The 21,751-nt window shown below is 42.6% G+C and overlaps 1 protein-coding gene across 6 annotated transcripts in view; it reads right to left on the bottom strand.

The window, feature by feature from the left end:
* Nucleotides 1-21,751, bottom strand: part of dip2a (disco-interacting protein 2 homolog A) — a 90,121-nt gene that overhangs the window by 37,252 nt on the left and 31,118 nt on the right. The window contains exon 1 of one of the 6 annotated variants that reach the window (XM_076875115.1): nucleotides 4,368-4,599. The exons of the other annotated variants lie outside the window; for them this stretch is intronic. The gene's annotated coding sequence lies outside the window, so the exon portion shown is untranslated. Of the gene's footprint in view, nucleotides 1-4,367; nucleotides 4,600-21,751 lie in introns of those variants that run through there. 6 annotated transcript variants of the gene reach the window in all.

The raw sequence follows: 21,751 nt of genomic DNA, 5'->3' as shown, positions 1-21,751 counted from the left end.
TAATGCCATGAATATGTTTTCCTATTTCTATTAATTTCACACAAAGTGATGAAAGCACAAAAACATGAATCAAAGTTAAATCTTTGATGAGGCTACCTCTTCTCCAACATTTTTACATGTGACTGATGGCTTTTTCTTTGCAAGCATGAAAAACTTGCTACTGTCCTTTTAATTTAGGCCATCTCAGTGTTTTCTCCCTCTACTTGTAATCACACACTGAATGAATGATTTTCAGATCAGGGCTCTGCCAAGGTCAGACCATCTGCAACATTTCTTTACCAGCCACGCCTTTTGAGCCTTTTTTTGCTGCAAATCACATACAGCATCTTTTCAGGGTGACTTAAAAGCTTAGAAAAAGTGAACCCACCACTAAATGACAGTGTCACCAAAAGGCCAAAAATGTTGCAAGGCATCAGTGTCCACATGAGGTCTGTTCAAAAGACAGCAAAGTAGGTCGCTGAGTTCGGAGTGTTTCTGGCTCATGGGTGGTTCCGTGGTTGTAAAATGTCATTGTGTTTCTGTATAACAGGCACTGCTGTGGGCCAGGAGGAGGCTGACGGGGTGGAGACTTTTGTTGACAAAAGGCGCATTGATTCAATCAGAGAGGGCTGACTGACTGACAGCTTCTCTCTTCAAACACAAACCATCAGTGCACAGTTATGCTTCCATGTAACCTCTATAACAAGCTCCAACACCTCTGAAGATGGATGTAAACAAACAGAACTGGCAACAAAACTGTAAGAGAGGAGGTGCTTTGGGGAAAATGTGCCTGACAGACATCCAGGCTGTTTGTACAGCCAAGCAGACACTTGGTGCAACATATTCTTCTTTTAACCCTTTAGTAATGAACATAAAAGTCAAAGGAAGATTTCCATATCAGCTTCCACTGGGTTTTGGCACTTGAATAGATATCACACTGTGCTCTTTAAATCCATTTCTATAGGCTCTCAGTTGGGGTCATGAGGTTGGATGTCAAGTGTAAAGGATTTAGTCCACCATAAAGCTATCTGGAAAAAAAAACTTGATTAAGCGTCCTCTCGTGTGATTCTACCTTAGGGAATATTCATGGATCTCGCCTCTTTAATACAATCTCAGAAAAGGTCAATATTGTTTAACTTCAGCCTGGTCACACAGTGCGTCCCATTTCTGTGCATCTACTTTAGAAATGTATTTAGTAATGTTGCGGTTATTCTAACAAAGTCTTCCCGTGGCTCGCTTTGCTTGTTGGTCTTTAAGCCTCTTAAACACAACAGTGCGACAGTGTGAGGGCAGGTGTTGTCGGTCCCGCTGGTTGCCACGCAGCGCGCTGGTCCTGAGTCACCAGTAACCGCAGAATGCCTGCACTGTTAAATGTGCAGGACAGACAGAGGCCAGCAACAATACAGCGCTGTCCACGGGCCGAGTCGGCTGACCTGACACTGACTCTTTCTGGTGATAAGTTCTCAGTTTGTGTGTGTTTGTGTGCTCGTGCATCAGTACGTGTCTGCGTGTGTGCCAGCCTGTCTGAGTTTGCACACCACAGCAGCCAACCAGCTTGACAAGCACACAATGGACGGCTATTCTCAGCTCCAAATTCTCAGCCTCAGTGGCCAAGCAGGCCCTAGCACACCCCGATCCATCAAGTTATGTCTCAGTGAAGCTAATCTTTTGATCTGGGAACAAACAGCATAGTCATTACATATGGAGGTATTGAGTGAGCGACAGTGACCTCCTAAATCGAATCTAAAAAGCAAAACAAAGGCTGAGGCACCATTACAATATGTCCAATCTAAGTGTGTATGTGTGTGTGAGTTTGCATATGTTTGCACATATGTGCATCGTTCAGACAGACACTTCATTTCCCCTTTCTGTCTGATCTTTGACTGCCTCCATAAGAGGAAAACGGGAGGGGTCAAGGGTCAATATGTGGCCTGCTGCCTGGGGAATAACAAAGGAGGGCGAGGATAGTAAGGTGGAGGGGCGGAGACAGATGGAAAGATGAACAGAGGGCAACGTAACATCTATGCTACACTGCACAGCCACAATGGATTCACAGTAACTTGCAGTATATTTACAGCAAAAGGGCAAACGCTCTTTTTGACCCCCTTTGACCTTCTGCACTTACAACAGTGCTGTGTACTGAGCAGTGAAGAAAAGACTACAACTCCAAAAATGCACCAGGGAGGTGAGACAAAAACTGAACTTGACAGGTCCAAAAATAAATAAATAAATAAAACATAAGAGGAAGGGATGAGAAAGACAGGGGGCTCAGCTGGAAAACCTTCTCTTTTTTCCCACTTCACCCCTCCACCATCACCTCTTCACCTTTATCTCAACCGCTGAGGGGTCACCGTCCACACATACTAACCCTCCCTGTCATGTTGTTATCTCTAGACACTCTCTCGTTTCAAATAATGTCTCCAGCTTCCCAGAGGAGAAAAATAAAAACAACAGAGTGATATCTCTGCCCCATTTTTTCAAAGTATAAATGCTAGTCTTGTGAAGCTAACGTTCGTCCATCTGAAGTGACAAAATGTCATTCATCTCAGGCCATAAGCTTTGTTTTTCCTGGCACATTACCCGATGCTATTACGGTCAACATTCCTCTCACCCAGGCCTGAATCCAATTTGGGGGGAGTAAAAAAAAAAAAGGATAGATGGCCAATCTTGTGACATGCTGAACAGTGACAGAGAGAGAGCCTGCTGTTCTCTGCTATGTGTTATGGACTATAATTGACTGATGGCTATTGAGCATAATTGACTGATAGCTACTGACTGGAGACGTTTCTCCAATGAGGCCCATTAGAGAATTGCCCTGCATCTCCCCAGATGGAGCTCTTCAATCAGGTGGGAGAGATTCTGAAACGCAGCACATTCCACTACAAGCCAGCACCAGCAAATCAGGGATATATATAATTAAACTTTGATTTACTTTAATGTGAAGAGTAACGGTACATCTGTAAGGTCAAACCCATCCTTTTGTCTTTTCTTTTAGATCCAAGGTGTCAACTCAGGCTCTCAACTCTGTCCTTTGGTATCACTTTCACGTGCAAAACCTCGAACAAACAAACTAAGTAGGAAAGACAGCAGCTCTGAGTGTGTGTGCGTGTGTGTGTGTAGATGGCAGACTGTGTGCTTGCTTTGCTATGAGTCTACCAGGGAAAGAAGCACATGATAACATGTCTCGACCTACATAGAGTCTGATTCTGTTGTTTGTGGTTCTCAGATTGAGATGTTTTGAGTTTTTTCTTACCTCAGCTTCCTAATACCGTTCTTAATGAATCAGCTAATAGCTTGATTCATAAAACATTAGAAAAATGTGCGTCGACTTCATTTATAAGCACATTTTAAAATGAAATTTAAAAAAAACATGAAAAAAAATACAACATTTCAGCCTGGTTTAAAAGTCAATTTTAAAAATTTGGTTTTAAAAAGCATCTAATATTTGAGAGGTCCATCGTAACCTCTTGATAAAATGCCTTTTATCTATAGCTTGCTTTGACTGATGAATCAAATATATTCGTTTTATTATACCAGAAAAGGCAAAAAGAAAAAGTCTTCCATTCGAGTATATGGAACATGGGGAAGCTTTATTAACCATATCGATAAACATATGCTGTGGTGATTAATGCTGTACAAATGTGTCCATTTTCCCCCCAACCAGCAGTCGAATAATTAAACCCCTTGTGCGTCTGCACCGCCCTCCCACCCTCTCTGAAGTGACCGCCAGCCAAGTAGGTGGCCCCACCCATCCGTAATGTCAGTTCCTGTGCCAGTCTGACCCTCAATGTGCCAACGCAGCTGCCAAGCCAGCAATCAAGCCGTCTGCCCTTCAGCCGCAGAAATCCACAGCTAAATATTTAGGCAGGACGGCATTTGCTCTCTAGGCTCGTGTGATGATTCCAGCAAAAAGCAGATGTGGCCAGCTGTCACTTAGCATTAGCTCTCTGGCAAACAACTGTCAGTTTTACACGCGTGGATTAAGCTTTACCCTAAACAGACGTTTAAATCTCGTCACTTTCTCACTGCATATTTGCAGCCGATCATTTGAGGAGCCAAAGTGACCTGTTTGGGGCATTATTCCTGTCATCAGCTGAGCTGAAATGAGTATCTTCTCCTGTTTTTTTTTAGAAAACATTCCCGTCATTGCTGAGAAAACAGAGCGCAGACACAAAACGAGGATGAGATAGACGGATAGATGGAGACAGAGCAGCGCACCACAGGCTCGACCACACGTCTAGCTTAATAGGACGTCTAGAAGACAAAAACACTAAGCGAGCAGCAGGGAGAAAAAGTAAAATAAAAAGGATAAAGTGTACAGAGACCACAGCCGACCCGTATTAAACTAAACCACACACACACACAGAAAGAGAGGCTGATTCACTCACATGCAGAAGCCAGATGCAGAGAAGCGAGGAGATGTCTTCAGCACAGATGGAGAGATGGAGGGGCAGCAGAAGAAGAGGCCAGCGGCAGATTTCAGGCAGTCAAGGCTAACCAGCTAAAACGGGCTACCAGGCAAACTCTTAAGAAGTCCTGCTGTCATAAGTCAAGCCCTTCAGCATCCTTTGTTTCCTTTCATAGTGAGAGCAGGAGGAATGAACAAACCCCATCACCCTCATCCTGCCTTCATATCACTCCCCTCCCTCTCGCCCTCTCTCAAAACCCATCTCTCCCAACACCCCCTCTTCATTCCACTGCCCCTGATACACCCCTCCTTTTTTCCCCCTCTTGCTCTCTCTCCCTCCATCCCTTGTTTCTCCTCCCAGCTAAGGTCTCTACAAAGCCACGTTAGGCTGCAGGATTAGGGTGTCAAAAGCAGACCCCTGCCCCCCACCTTCCCACATACCAGCCTCTCACACACTGTACAACTATAACGAAGGTTTGCTGGCCTGTAACAACACGTCCATACAGGTCATGTTACAGTACACAAAAATGGTTATCTGCCTCTGAAGGAAACCACAGCCTTAGATTTCTGAGCAGTGTTAGAGGGTGGCTGTAACCACACGCATCCACACGGACAGCCAGATCACGCCTGCCTTTAAATACACAACCACCCCGTCTCTGTTTGTAGAAATTAGACTGCAATTTCCAAAAACATTGCTTCCTGGACAATTCTGCCTTATTTTTCGAGGGAAACAGAAGCTATGCTGGGGTAGGATTAGGTTTACCTTTGATTCAGAGGAAAAAGCTGTCCCCTTTTTATTCTGTTTTATTCTAAAGTTCTTTTTTTTTTTGGGAGACAGCAGTCCCACCGGGCTTATCAGCCTTCTGTGTGCGCACATTAGTACTTCATTGTAGGATTTAGTTACCAATTCGCCCTATGGCAGCGAGTTTAAATGAATACCTGAATATAATTAAGCGCATTATTGCTTGAGAGAATGCATGCTAATGAACCTGGATTAGTAAACACACACACACACACACACACACACACACATGCACGCTTGCACAATAAAAGACAGTAGATCATCTCACCTGTTTTTTTGCATAGATTTCAGGTTGGTCATCTACAATATGATCACAGGCAATTCAACCTAATGAAACTATTATGAATTTATACATGTAAAAATTGTCAATTAATTGATTGATTTGACTATAAAAGTTAATTGAGGAACAATTTGGTAACAAATTAGTAATTTCAGTTGTTGTTGAGGAAAACAGTAACTATTTAACGGCAATTTTTGTATTTATGATAATATATTTAGTCGACTGGATTTTACCATCTATTTGACAAAAGGTGGTTGAGAAATAATTTTTGTAGGCAGATCACTCACGAATGAACCTAACTTACATTCACGCTGCTGTGTTAATGGAGCTTTTGATAAATTTTAAGAGAAGAAAAGTTTAAGAGACATTATTAATCATCTAGGAATAGTCATTGCCTTTAGTACAAACTGCAGACACATGCATAATTGCGCTCCACAATCCCTCTAATTTAGGGAAAAGCCCTGATTAGGTTAGTAGAATCTGTATAAATATGAAGCTATACCTAAAGTTAGAGGCTGTTTGTGATACATGAGGCACAAAGTGCTGCCTCCAGTTTGTTGAGGTGACCAGGGTTGTTCTTGCACTGCTTTCTGTTGGACTTCCAAAGCTCTTCTTTAGATGTTGGCTGCCTTTTGTTCAGTTCCCTGTCAAGATGATCCCACACTGCTTCATGATGTTGAGGAGAACAGTAGGTGGGATGAACTGAAGGGCCAGATGCATCTGTCAGGTCTTTGTTGGATTTTTTCCTATTTCTTAAGGACAAGACTGTCAGATACTGTTCATCGGCTGTAGTTCGGTTTTTAGGCCTGTCACTTGTGCTCTTGTCCTCCACTTGTCCTGTTTCAACAAACTTTTTAAGGACATACACCATGCTGAGATATACCGGATATTTCAGCTAACACTGTAGCTCTTTGGGAATCACCTTAATTGTGCAAAAATATTATCGAATGCCTGCCAAACCGTGTTATCGTTGACATTTTTCAAATTCTTTCTTTAGTGAGAGATTTTGTAACAACGTGCCTAAAGACACGGCAAATAACCAATTTTGAACAAAGTTGTCTTATGATTTTAGTACTTGTTTATTTTTTGATCTTTTATTTTTCCGATCTTTTAAATTGGTACACTCCTGCAAGATCACTGAGGTCTGCGGATCAATTGCTCCTGGCTGTCCCGAGGTCCAGATTAAAGCACAGAGGAGATCAGAGTTTGTATTACTTTTATTTATCTTACTTCTTACTCAAATCTTCTAATTTTATCATTCTTTTTCTTACCTTTTATCATGTTTCCCTATGCTTTTATTTCTTTTGATTATCTGAATTGTACAGCACCTTGGTCAACATTTGTTGTTTTAAATGTGCTATATAAATCAATTTTACTTTGACTTTATGTTTTATTATACATGAATGATTCATAGGTCAGCGTTAACTGGACTGAAAATGACTGAAAAAGCAGCCAATGTCCACAGAAAAACCTTCAGAAAACCTGGAGAACCGTTGCTCAAGACTACTTTAAAAAAACAAAACAATTGCAAGCAAGTCTGGCTCCTTGGAAGTAAAATACAAAAAGATGATGGGCGACTCACAACTTTTGCACAGTACTGTGTATAGTCTAGTTTTTTTTTTATTGCACTGTACACTGGACGAGAGTTTAGCAATAACAGACCAAATTATTTTGACTCGCATGCTCAATGTGGCTTCCCGCTGCACACTCCAATGTCGTACCTTTCAAAAAAAGAAATAAAATTTAAAAAAAAACCAACCTCGAGGCAATAAGAAGATGCGATTGAACATTTATTATTTTGAACAGCTCAAGACAGGCTGAATGACACGAATGCACAGTGTAAGATCATTCATGTGGCATGCATCCTTGTGGAAGGTTAAAGACAGTCAGGGTTGGAAGGAAGAAGGATAAGCGCTGCAGAAAAGAGACCTGGGTTGATTGAGGATGACAAGGAGCTTGAAACTGAGAGCCAGCTGGAAAAACGGGAAAGGGGGGGATTTGGGGAGAGTTTCAAGACAGAAAGGAGGATGAAGAGAGAAAAGAGAGGAGAGAGAAAAAGGAGGAATAACAGAGGACATGATTAAAAGGTAATGACTTCCTCTTCCTTTCACACATGCTGAGAGAGGCGCGCACACGCACGCAGACAACCATGATCCTAAACCGCCTGGGCGTCTCTCGGTCTCCATCCATCAACAGCTTCAATCACACTGTCGTATCTCTTTTAATTAAGTAGTGCCAACGAATTAGGAAACCGAACAAACCCTCCATTACCACTTTGCTAATACATAACCCCCTCATCACACATGCACACACACTGAGAGCCTAAAATCCCCCTCCATCCCCCAGGCTCTGTGCGGCTGGTGAGCAGACAGACAGCGTGAATAATAAGACATTAGATGCAGCGCTGCCTTACACAGGGGGGCCCTGCAGCTGTGCACTGATTGGGGGTAGCAGACAAGAGAGGGAGGGCAGCGGGGTGGGGGGGCATAATTAACAGTCACAAATAAACACTGATACTGTACGCGCACACATCAAAGGAACACACGCAAAACGCTTCCACCAGCTCCCACAAAGAAGCAGATGCAGATCAATTCCACAGCGAATACCAAAGCAGAGCAGGGGTCAGGCCGGCGCACACACGCGAACACACAAAAATGTAAAAGCTGACACAGCGTGGTGATTAGTTTATGTTAAATTAAAAGCCTGAAGCCCTGGGGAAGACGGAGTGAACCGGTCACCTCAGTGTGTGTGTGCACATTTTCAGAATGACGACATTCTTGGGGAAGTGAGGCATTTTTGCCGTTTTAAAAGTTGCAATTTAGTCTCAGACTTAAAGTAAGATTTGGGGTTTAGGCTCGTACTGTTAGCATAAAGTGTCAGGAACTGCTTTGTACCAGTGAGGGTCTTCGCAAGCATCCCCTGGCTGCAGTCCAAACATATTAATCTCAGCTCCATTAAGACACATGACACGCAGGCTTGACTTAGCTGCACTCTAACTGAGCGATGTGCTGCTATTCTGGCTTTCAGCCAGAGTTTCACGATGTGCAAACACGCGTCTATTTCGGTCCTACCCACATGTCACGCACCGCAACTGTACACACAGTTCAATAAGCTGCTACAATACCTGTGTTGATGGTGAAAGTAATCAATAAGTCTACAGTGTATTCCTGTTGAGACTGTAATTTTCTGTTCACATTTACTTTTCAATTTAAGCCCGCTAAAAGGTTTTCGCACCGACAAGAGCAAGTCAAAGAAACTAATTTTATAGCTGTCAAAATAAAGCAATGGTAATTATATATCATGCAGTTTCTGCAGAGCTCGGGTGTTAAAATAAATAAATGCAGTCTCTTTGTGGAAGTGTTTTTATGTTGCCTGTGTTTTAGTATGCGCGCCACTCGAAGTGCGTGATTTGTAGAGCGAGATATCTGTGTGACAAGCGTGACCAGTGTGGGAGCCTCCAAACAGAGTGTTTGCCCTGAAACACAAGAACGTCTTCACAGTCAACGAGCACCACTGTGATGGACTAACTGCCTGTACTTCACATGTTTAGCTCCAAAGTGCCAGCCTTTCTGCACTCCCTGATGGCTCGCTTTTCCAGTAACATGCTTATAAATCCTCTCTGCCAGCGGTGGCTCTCGATGCTGCAGGAAATCATGTGTGCTGCTGTCATCCGGCCCACACATCCAACTTGATGGTGTTATTACGGAGAGAGCAGTGCTGCGGTGGTGAGCACAATAGAGCAAAAATAGTGGCAATTAACTAACTGGAGACTGAACCAACCTGTCTTCACTAACTCCAAGTCAAGTTTCCCAGTGGGAAAACCCTGCAGCCCCACATGCACCATGCATTCCCTCTGCCCCACATTTTAAATAACCCGAGCCATTTTTCAAAAGCAATGAACTGGAATTTCTGCACAAGACAAGATGGTTTTAGGTTCCTAAGAAACAGTCACAGTTGCAGACTACTACCATAATACAGAACTTTTTCCTCTCTCTGATGGTATCACCCACCTCTTTAGCAGAAGCAGATTAATGCAGCATCAGCCTCTTTGATGAGAAACTCCTGTATCCCTGGCGTTTGAGATATGAGTCAGATAGTGTCCCATCTTAAGCTCCCAGCTCTGTGGCTCACCTCTCATAGGATAAAATGAGATTTATTGTCTGCTTCTTTGCCTGCTTATTACCATATGAATGCCCATGTTTCACAGGCTTGACACAAGCTTAGCCATTAAGCTCCTTGCATGTACACACACATACATAAACACTTTCGCTATAGCGAGGGACAGCCGGGTGGGAGAGCGTTGGGCGTGTTTGCACAAATGCACAAAAAACATCGACACACGGGCACCGTGGCAATCCAATTAATGGGCGTGCACGCAGATACACTTTGCAGTGTCAGAGCGCACGGTGTTTGCAGAAGTGCTGGATGTGCACCGGTACATAAGGGCGAAAGCTAACTAGCCCTGGTCAAAGTCTAACAAGCCGCACGGCAAGGTCTTTTGTTCCTCGCCTGTGATTCATGACAAGGTCTTGGTAGAAAGCCCAGCATCAGTGTGTGGCTGCACGAAACTGTGTATGCGCCTCTGTTTACCCGTCCAACAAAGAAACATACCATCGGCCCATTATTTCCTGTCATCACAACAGATGTGAAATGGTATGTTTCCAAATATATCCGTAGCTCTTTAGAGAGAGCACAGCGGGCGTGTCCAGGTGAGAGAGGATAAACACAGCAACGGTGCAGGTCAACAGAACGAGCAGGTGGACACATAATGTGGAACAAATACAGCCAAACATAATTATGAATATGAAGCCACAGTGGTTAGCACTGTTTTGCAAGGAGCGCGGTTATGTCCAGAGGTCACCTCTTCTGGAAGGGTGGGCCTGGTTTGATTTTTAATCTCATAACTGGAGCAGCATCTAAAAATTATTTTCACTTCATTTATTAGGGGATCCTTTTCTCTGATTCCTCTATTATATGTTCAACCCATAATAACAACAAATACTAAAGAAAAACAACTACTTTCCGGCGATCAGAGAAATGATTTTAAATTGTTTGCTTTGGCTGACAGCACGAACCCTAATGTTGCTATTATTCTTTGTTTGCATCCTGTTATAATTCTGTAAATAAACAAACGGAAACACCATTCACCGTGAGCTATAAACAGCACAACACTGCCTACTCGCAAACAACACATGCAGCCAGCGTTGCAGAGGTGATAAAAACAGGTTATATCTGAACTCAATAGGCAAATATAGAGAAGCACTTTCTTGGCATCATATATATAAAATGCCTCTTTTCAGTTCATCAAATTTACATAAATGTGAATCTATTCTGCAAATACAGGGAACAAGGAAGATGCTTTTCTAGCAGAACAAAGACCTAATGAACTAGCAAGCTGTAGCCTGTAATAATGTCAGGTGTAATAGCTCTGACAGTGAAGCTGTGAAGATGAAAGTGCTCTAATATTTATAATTATAAATATTAGAGCACTTTCATAACAGCAACTCCACTGTTCGGTTTAACTTTGTTTGACTGAACAAATAAAGTTTCTGCACTTCTTTTCTAATATGCATTGTACACCAATCATTATGAGAAATTGTCTAATATTGTGTTGACCTTCCTGTTGCTGCCAAAAGAGTCCTGAACCATCAAAACATGGACTCAGCCAGACCCCCGAAGGTGTACTGTGGTGGCTGCACCAAGATGTTAGCAACAAGTACATTAAATTATGGTGTGGGGGCTCCATAGATCAGACTTATTTGTCTAACACATCCCAAAGATGCTAAATTGCCATTCAAACCATTCCTGAACCTTTTTTCTTTTGTGTCAGGGCGGATTATCTTGCTGAAAGACGCCAGGGCCATCAGGGAATACCATTTCAAAGAAAAGGTGTATATCATCTGCAACAGTGCTTAGTTAGCTGGTGCGTGCCAAAGCAACATACACATGGATGGCAGGATCCAAGGTTTCCCAGCAGAACATTGCCCAAAGCATCACGCTGCCTCTGCTGGCTTGCCTTCTTCCCTTAACGCATCCTGTAAGCGACACACCTGGCCATCCACGTGATGCAGAAGTGTGATTCACTCTGTGATGCACTCTGTATTCTACCAAACAGCCAAACAGCAACAACTTTTTCAGCAATTTGAGCTACAGTAGCTCATCTGTTGACAGGGGTCAACCTTTGCTCCTCACGTGCATCAGCAAGTCTTGGCATGACCCTGTTCCAAATGCATGTTGTTGTAACACATTGACCTTGTGCACAAAATGTTCACTTGCTTCCTACAATATCCCACCCACATCAACAGGTAGGGCTGTTCGATATAACAATATATATCGGATGACGATATAAGTTTCAGTTTCATTTTACGCTATCATCTGTTTCGTGATGTCGCAAAATAAACTCTTTACAGCAATATTTTTTCATTGTTCTGATGGTCACTGTAGTGGCTATATTAATTTCTTAAAGTTCTCTATTTCTCTTATATTTTATATAACCACACTATGGACGGACAAGCCCCTGTTTTTATGCTTTGTGGTTAGCAACAACGACGGTAACACCTTCGCGTGTCCGCTTGTTTATGTTCCACATAAACCTTTCACAATAAAGCTCAAGATCCTGTTGAGACTTTTCAAAATAAACTGAATCACGTGAAAGAGCAGATTATTTACGGATGAGAAGTAAAAAAAAAGAGCCGCCAGGTGCTAAAAAATAAACCTTAGACTCAAACATTAGAACAGGCTTTTCCCCGCAGCACGCCGTGTAATAATTACTCACAAAGAAAACGGAGGCCTTTACAACTTATGTCTAAAAATGTATAGTTTCATACAGAGGTTAAACACTCGACTCCAGCTACATGACGCGCAGCTGGAAACACTTCACGCAAGTCGAGATTCACAGAATTTACAGAAAATGTTACATTTTTGTGATTTATATCGTTATCGGACGATAAAATTCTTATATCGGGATATGAGATTTTGGTCATATCGCACAGCCCTATCAACAGGTGTCGCGATGGTGATATAATCAGTGTTATTCACTTCCTCTGTCACTGGTCATAATGTTATGCCTGATCAGCGTATATACATGCGTTAAGGAATTTGATTTTCCACTATCCTGATCCTCACAATTACAAGCTACCCCAAGCAACTGCCACTATTCAATAAGCAAATGTAATGATGAGTCAAATCACTCTTTTAGTCATATCTAAGCTACAGGATTTTTAGAGATTCGCTCTTTCTGTCTGACATACACAAACAGCATGATCACCCCAGGCGCTGGACAGGATGACCAAGCCTCACCTCTTCTCAAACACCATCTGTTCCTCTCCTTCCATTTCCTGTCCACACTATATCACAAACACACTGCTCCAACACCTGCAAATATAGAAAGTATCAAAACCCCTCCTTCACGCTCTGCAGACTTTGTCTTTTTGTTCGTGTTGTGCTCACAAACCGCCTTGTTTGTATTGACATTTTACTTTGCAGTTATGTCTCTACAGAGAAATTAAGCAAAAGGGTGTTTAAAATTAAGCCGATTATGAGAAATCAATCTGAAAATTAATTTCCTTTCAGACTTTTTCTGAATTTTTCCATGTTTTTAAAAGTAAGGATTAAAGCTTGTGTCACATGGTACCAAATAAACAACTTTTTCTTCCTCCTTACACTCGCTTCCTCTCCCTCTGTCCTTCCTCTCACCCTGCTTAATTTTTTATGTCCGCCTGTGTCAAGTTAACAGTGCCCATCCTCCGCAGCTTATGCAGCAATGCTGAACATATAATTGGGAAAAGTCTTCCGTTGAAAACCAAGCTAGAGCACTCTTAAAAAAACTTTTGTTGCCATATGCTCCCTTACTCACTTTACAGCCCGTATAAGGACGCGATTGTTCATCTATAATGCACCAAATTGGCAATTTTACTCTCTCCACAACACAACACAACCAACTGAACTGCCTCCGGCTGCCCTCCAGCAGCTCAGCATGACAGTGAAAGTGCTCTCATGGCCAAACTTAATCCTTTTAAATTTTAACACCACGACTCAACACTGTCACAGCTGCTGTTAACAAGACCAGGACCGGCTAGAACATCTGGTTGCCCTCGGACAAGATATTTACTGCTGCAGGAGGAGAAGAACACATATTGGAGTAAACACACCGACAGCCTGCAAAGTTCAGTTCAGCATCAAGAGTAGCGTGACTACATTTCTGAAGCAACAATTCAAAGTTGAATAGCCCAATTATATTTACAGCTTTAGGCCACCCGGAGTGAGAATATTTTCCACCACCCTCTCTGTTTCACACCTCCTCTTACTGTTGATAGTTCAAATGTAGATAGCGTTACGATTCACACAACATGTATCTGTGTAGGTCCTTTCAGGGTAAAGTGGTTCCACCCACTGACTACCAGACTGAGGTCTACAATGACACATCATTCCTATAACAACCTTGTCAAGTGGACTGCTCCTGTTCATGTTTGTGTTGTTGTTGGGCCTTTAGGCTATGTTGAAGTTTGCTTTCATTTTCTTTTCAAGCCAACTTCCTAACCACTCATCATCCTAACTACACATAACAATAATATTGGGCTAAAGGCACCTGTTTAGCTCACAAGTTGAGCAGGTGCCCATATGCAGCGGCCTTGGTTCAACTCTGACCTGAGGCCATCTGCTGTGTGTCTTCCCACACACTCTCTCTCCCTGCTTTCCTCATTAATCTTCACTGCACCATCTAGTAATATTGGGCTCCATCCTCCATCCTTTTTGGAGGTTTGCACGTGTTTCTAGCATCTCTGATGAGTGAATTCTCTCGCTCTCTACCTGTCAACCCCAACACCACCACACACATTGCATGCTTACAAATTACATGAAAAGAACGCACCACAAGTACAGTCAACAGAGTTCAAGATCTCTCACTGCTTGGTTGCTGCTCAGAGGTTTGAGAAGCAGGGGGAAACATTCTTTCAGCTTCTGAGATTCGTAATACCGGAGTCTGAGAATTACTGTTATTGTCCGGTGATCTGTAGGAGTCACAACATCAGGAGTCATGTCATCTTCCTATCCTTTAAATCACTGAGTGACTCTACACATGCTGTGGATGGGGACATTGTTTTATTACAGAACAAAGCGAGATCACTCACAACATTGATATTTAGTCACCGGAAAGTTAACAAAACCTTGCCTGCAAAATACAGACCAAAGCATAACAAAGCCACCGCATCCCTCACTCTGGGGGGGTCAAGGGTTCAGATTTTTCCTTTAATTTGTCACCAGTCTGCAACTGCTCTCATACACACACACATACATATACAATAAGAGGTAATGAGAGCAAAGGAAGCTTGAGGAGAGCCCAGCTGGAGCACATGTGCAGAGCTCCTGTTCTAATGAGTCCATTAGTCAGTGGCACAGCAACCACAACCACTACCGCACATGCAGGCACTCTCTAAGCACACACTTTTTACATATTCACACTGTCTGCCTCCAAGCGACAATCAAACCAACATCACCATGGCACATCCATTTTGCTGAGACAAACTGAATCTGCACACAACTGGGTAGCAGTGGGAATACAGTGGCGCTCCTGTGCCAACCCGAGAGCACGCTGACATTTTAACAGCGGCGGGCTTTTGTTTAATCCGTCCAACAGAGGGTGCTAGAGGGATGCGCAGCTCCCACGCCATCGCCTCTCAGACTTTCTTCAGATCGTCCTCTTCTGTCCTCTTTCACCTAGAAAGTCATTAAACAAACTCCACATGACATCCAAATGTGTGGATTCAATTTTGTTTTGGGAAGGTTTTTGTGTGTCCCAGGGTGCTACTTATTTGCCACACTTGGATATGGAGTTGATCTATCAAAACTGTTTCATCACTTAAAACTGAGAATCATTTTTCAGGGGTAAAAACTCTCATGAATAACACCCCATTATACCTCTATTCCTGACTGTACCAGCCTAATTTCACCATGGCCCGGGGCATCTCTGGGTTCTGTAATGAGTGTGTGAGATAAATTGCCTCCAAGTACAAGCAACTTGGAGACAGCACCCAATACCGTCATATAAAGCCGGAAAGGCTGAGCTGTGTCAGGAAACCTGGCATTCGGTTGCGTGTATGTGTGACTGCATGGGAAGTGGCAGCACTCAGCCTGCGCTCGTCTATCACAGTGCTTGCGTGTTTCCTAATGAGTGAGCTCTTAATGAACCTGAGCTCTGTGTGATCAGCTCTCTTCAACAAAGGCCAAGCTATAAAAAACCAATCACTTTAGCTCCGCAGCACAAGTGAAGAGGTACTCGGACACAAACCAGCGGGCTCTTGACCTAACAAGAAGTAGCCATCATCAGCGTGTTTACAGCTGTGCTGAAATGATAATCTTTGCTATTTTGAAAGATTGAGTGCATGAATGAATGGGTAATCTGCTGCAGGTAAAGGTTAAAAGGTGCACAAGCCTCTGCATTTATTAATGTTTATGCAGATAAAGCTCAATTAAAAAAATAAAAAGGACGTGCTTTCCTTTTAAATTTAGTTAAAAAGAAAAACAGAAAAAAATGCAATGAAATAATTTGACTCCTTTCATATTCCTGCAATCTGACACAAAACAGGAGTAATAAATATTGGAAAGTATTGGAAAGGCGCCACTATTCTATTAAAGGTTTTTCAATCTCGTATTGCTGATTTAGATGTGCTTTGCTATTTATACTTGCATTTTGCTAATGAGAGCATGAGCCAAACATCGATATCAACACTAATGCGTTAAACCTTTGAACACAGGAGTAGCTACTGACGGCAGAGGCAGTTAAACACGTCCCTTAGAAACTAGCAGTGTCTCTTTATGTGAAACTGGAGTGCTGAGAGTGCAGATGTGGGCCAGCGCAGAGGGTGGGCGGGTGGATAGATGGGAGAGTTTGTGAACGACAGAAGGGGAGGGATGCACGGTGAGTGACGGATGTCTTGCTCTTTACTGTACCTCCGTGAGCACGATGCCGGCCCGTGACCTATACTCAAAGGCATCTGCAATGCTAATGAAACTGCACGGCTCCCTCCATGCTTAACTAATCTGCAGAGGGTCCCTTCCACCCCGATCCAGAAGGTCACCGCTGATTGAACAGGGACAAGAGCGTACAGGTCTCCCACCTTTCTGGATGCGCACCTGTGAGAATGGCTCTATACATATTTGTGCGTGTGAGTGAGTCATCGGTGAACCAACCCGCTACAGACAAAAGGGTCAGCGCAGTAACTTCAGTGCAACAGTACGCAACTGAGAATACAGATACCAGTTTACAGGCGGGTCTTTATTTTAAACTTTATTTCAAAAGAGCACTTTTGTGAGAAGTCTACTTTGACTTTGAAACGGTCCCTTGCTTTTACATGAGTGAAGGATGACAGATAGGAGAGAGTCGCAGAACAGGAAATTCGATAATAGCGGCATGTCATTGGTTAAGCCTGCTATACAGTCCTAAATGAATGGAGATATTATGTGGTATGGAGTTCACAGCAGCTATTAAAACAGATGCCATACGGCGACTCTGAGTACTTGTACATATTTTGCTCTTTGACTACTGCTTTTATGGCATTTCCTGGAAAATAGGAAGCTCCTCTAAAAATAGTTGTGAAGATGGAAACAGAGAAAAAGAAAGGTTAGTCGGTCTAGATTATAGCCTTGTCGTTAGAGCTCGGGCAGAGCTTCTTACGCTCTCTCTTTGGTCTCGGGGTGTAGACGAACAATAACTCATACACATTTTACCATTATTCCATACATTCCACCAAGTATGAACTATATCCTTATATGGGTCTTTATCTTTTTCACACACTCTCTCTTAGATATGGTGCAGTGTGTTTCCATGCTGTTCTGCATCCTCCCCTGAGGGTACCTGGCCTTGGCATGAAACCTGTCTGCCCGACTGAGTAAAAGAGGGGGAGACGTGCCTTTGATGTCTCTGGACTGGTGGGATTCACTCAAAGAGAGATGAGGGTCAGGAAAAGGAAGAAAAAAAAAAACAGAGGGAGGCAGGGAGGGAGCAAGAAACAGATAAGGTGGTGAGAGACTGAGGAAAACAGGGAGAGAAAAGGAGCAGGAAAGGGGGAGATATTGATTGAACAATGGAAATAAGGGAGAGAGAATACAAATAAAGGAAGAGAGGGTCGACAGGAAAAACAGGAGGGGGCGCAGACTTTGAAGTTACGAGCCGAGCAAAGACCGGCCTCCCTAGAGCAAAGGCGAGGGAGAGTCTGAGAGCTGCAATCATGCAGAGTGGACGGCTGAAGGAAAGAGAAAGATGATGAATCATGATGGGGATTTTTTTTTTTTTGTCTCCATGTTTGATCTATTAAATAACAGAACAAAATAGAGAAAAAACTGAAAACATTCATTCTTCAGTGTGTTTTCTGGCATTCAGCTGGTTGACCATCTGCATTAATGCCTCTTTCTTTGATTTTTCTAGAGTTTGGCAGCCAGTAAGTGTCTCAGCTGTGGTTGTTTAAAGAAAGGCTTCCAGCATCTGCAGCGCTAGTCCACGGCGCGCTGCTGTCCAACATAGTCTGTCTCAAGCAAAGGTCACCATGGTGAAAGTAGCAGGGATTTCTTAAGTATTCAGCCTTCACTGAAAACTAAATTAACAAAAAACTAACAAAAAAAAAAACAGAGCACACTGGTCTGCAAATGTTCTCCACAGTGTATAACTCTAGATTTGTTCTAGGCTGGCTTGAGAATCATAGTAATAGGATGAAACAGAAATAGGATGTGTTTAATGGCCTCCAAGCGCAAATAAAAAGAAGTGATGGAAAATGAAACGAGAGGAGGAGCAGGCAAAGAAAGAGCAGTCAATAGGATAGAGAGAGCACTTTATCTTTCCTTCACACTCCTTACAGTTGCCAGGCGCTTCCTGCTCCATTGTGTAGAATGCTGGCTGTACGTACAGGAAGTGGGTTCTTTGTTTCCTTTTTTCCTTCCTGTTGGTGTCGAGCACAGCGTGGAGAGGAAAGTATGTGGTTCTGGGAGGGAAGGACAACACATGCTGTGTTTGCAAGTAACCAGGAAGGAGCTCGCGGTGCAAACCTTCTGGACTTGAAAACACTTAACAGCAGACTGTGGGGCTGCGCTATAAGTGAAAATGGGAGGTGGTTTGATTCACTAGATGAACAGATGGGCTGATACCAGATACTTAATATACAGACGTCATTTACCGCAGGCGCACAGGCGCACACTCACGTGCCAACCATTACATTTCTTCTGATTAGGCACCTGAGCTTTGCCGATTAACTGATCGGTTTCATGACTCATTGGGGAATGGAATAAATCACAAGTGGTAGGCTTTCAGCGACATCATATGTCATGTCAGCCAACTCTATTAACCACTCTTTATTGATTCACGCCTACACAATAGCCTTTGGCAACATGGAGCTCTGTTTTTGGCTTGAAATAACTCATCCATCCTCCACTTAATCTACTCCTTATAACTGACACCGGAGAAAAAAGGACTCCATCACAACGGTAAATACGTCAGATTACATGTTAAGTATATAACCCCGAATTTTTGGTAATTCCAACTAAAGGTTTGTTTGGTGTGAAATCGTCACAGCAAAATCTTTCTAGAAACAAATCTTCCCACTGGGCAACCATCTGAACAACATCCTCGAGCAGGTATCTGGGCAGTTATTAAATGAGGAGAGGGCAATATAAAACACTACTCACCAGTCAAATATGCAAAAAAATTGTTAAATAATGTTGCTGATTTTCTCCAAAAGAGGCTTAAAAAGGCCTTTTCCCCCCTCTTAAGTTGTACTTCTACTTGACTTCATTACAAACTGCCGACATGTTCGAGGTCTTTGCTGCTCCCAGCAGAGCACTGATAAACTTCTATGCTTATTCGCATTATACAGCAAGCCACAACACCAGTCACCAACAACTAATAACTAGTAATAACTTACCCAGGTGATTACAGTTGACTCAAACTTAACCAAAAACCAAAACTAGGTGTGGAAAAATGAACATTTTGGAAAAAAAGCAAATTAAACAATTGTTTAAAACTGGAATTTAAATGAAATAAAAAAAAATAAAGAGTGAATATAGTATTTGTTAATTTGGTCAAATGTATAATCTCAATTTGCCTGATGAGGCTTTGAGGAACATGTTCATTGAGACTTTGGATGTCAACAAGACTGTGAGTCCACCTACACTGATTTAGTTAATTCTCATATCTGGGATATGCCCTAAATAGAATAATACTTGGAAGACTAAAACTAACACTAAAAGTACTAAAAACTGAACTAAAACAAGACATTTTTAAACAACAGAAACTAAACTGAATTACAAAACTCAAAGCTATAATAACTCTGACCCTTATCTACATGTTTGCTATGTTAGTGAGTAGATATGCTCACCACCACACAGCTGCAAATGTTTTAAAACTACTGTGTACGTGTACGCATGATTGAGTCATATGTTTCCCACTTCAGCTGCTGACTGGCTTTTTTGGAGTGAATTGCAAAATTCTCAGATTGACTTCTTTTCAGGATTCTTCTTTAATGTTATAAATGTCTGTAACGGTTTTGAACTGACAGATCAGTGTCAGTAATGATCATTAAAGATGTCACACGGTCCTTCTATGTGAAGGCGTGTGCGGATGTGTAGTTGGGAAACAGGAGTGGAGTGATTATGATATGAATGGCTTCAGTTAAACAGACTTTAAGCCAAATTTCAGGTTGCGCAGGGCTGCTTTTAACTACATCTGTCAGCACATCTTCACAAGACACTCAGGTCAGGCAGCCCATCTCTACACAGGTGTTGAGTTGTATATAAACAATAAAAGAGGGTAAGTAGCAGTGAGCTGCTGCATATCAGGTACACCTGATTATCTGACTATCAGCAAGTGTTGCTGCCACAAAAAACAGATTCACTAGCTTGAGATTTGGAGCATTCAGATGTGGTTAACATAATGCCGATATTAGAGAAGCAAATGCGACACACATGAATTTGGGAAGGGCTACAAGGCCATTTCAAACCATTTCAAAAGTCCAATATACTGTATAGTTAGAAAAACAGTTCACAAGTGGAAAACTTCAAGATGGTTGCAATCCACACAGGAGTGGATGGTCTTAGCAAATTCGCCACCAGGTCGTGCCGAGCTACGCTCAGAGAAACGGCAAAAAACTCGAGAGCTTCATCTCGGACTCTCCAGGCCCCAGTAAGCATGCTAAAAGTTCATGATGTGCTATTAGAAAAGGACTGAACAAGCGTGGCTTGTTTGAAAGGGTTGTGAGGAAAAGGCCTTTTTCCCAAAACACAACATAGTGGCATGACTTAGGTTTGCAAAGTAGCGTCTGAACAAAGCACAAGTTTTCTGGAGCAATGTGTTTTGAACAGGCAAGACCAAAGTGGAGATGTTTGGCTATAATGCACAGTTCTGCATTTGGTAAAAACCAAACACAGCATAAACACCTCATCCAACTGTTAAGCACGATGGTAGAAGAACGATGATTTGGGCTCATTTTGCAGCCACAGAACCTGGGTCCCAATGGAAAGCTGAAAGTGAGGTTACTTTCTTTTTCACATGATTGTATGGAACTGGCCCAAATTTAATTTTTGGCAAATCAGATCTCATGTGACTTCTTCAAACCGTCAAAAGAGGAAAAAAGTCACCAAAAAAGCAAAAAAGGTAAACAAGGTCACCAGCTGGTAATTGAAGATCAAGCTGGTAGAGCAGGTAGGCTCAATGTCTGGCCCCTACACTCAACATGTCAACATGTCCTTGGGCAAGATCCTGAACTCTATACTGTGGTTTTAAAGAATGCTTTCTATCATAGTCCAAGTTCCCTTTTATGCTCTGCACGTTAGAGCGCTTGAAGTGGAATGTAAATTTGTCTAAAGGATCTGTAAATCTGTCAACAATCAGCAAGAAACCTTACCTGATTATTGCATTCCTACCTAGTGATTCATCCAGATGTGATATTTTTACAGATACACTGTTCACTTCGCTGCATGGAGGTTTGGTTTTGCAAATTTGCACCAACATTTTATGACCAAATCTCCATCACCCCTCTCCGTAACGTACAGTAAAGCATAGAGGGAAAGCGAAAGGTCGACATGCTGCTACAAACACCCGGCCAAACTTGTTCAACTGGTCAGGCGGGTTAGAAAAGAAAGAAAGAAAAAGCCATCAAGGGAAAGGAGCACGGAGGCTAGAGCGAGAGCAGCTGCTGGAAAGATTGATTTAAGGAGAGCAGAGGAACGACAGCCTGGCATCATCCAATCAGACCCTTGTTTCACAAGGCTGGCAGAGCAGATCCAGAGTGTGTGTCTGTCT

Source organism: Maylandia zebra, linkage group LG16 (genome assembly GCF_041146795.1).
Source record: "Maylandia zebra isolate NMK-2024a linkage group LG16, Mzebra_GT3a, whole genome shotgun sequence".
Lineage (NCBI taxonomy): Eukaryota > Metazoa > Chordata > Actinopteri > Cichliformes > Cichlidae > Maylandia > Maylandia zebra.
The sequence above is the reverse complement of the archived record's forward strand: the minus strand, read 5'-3'. Positions and strand labels throughout refer to the sequence as shown.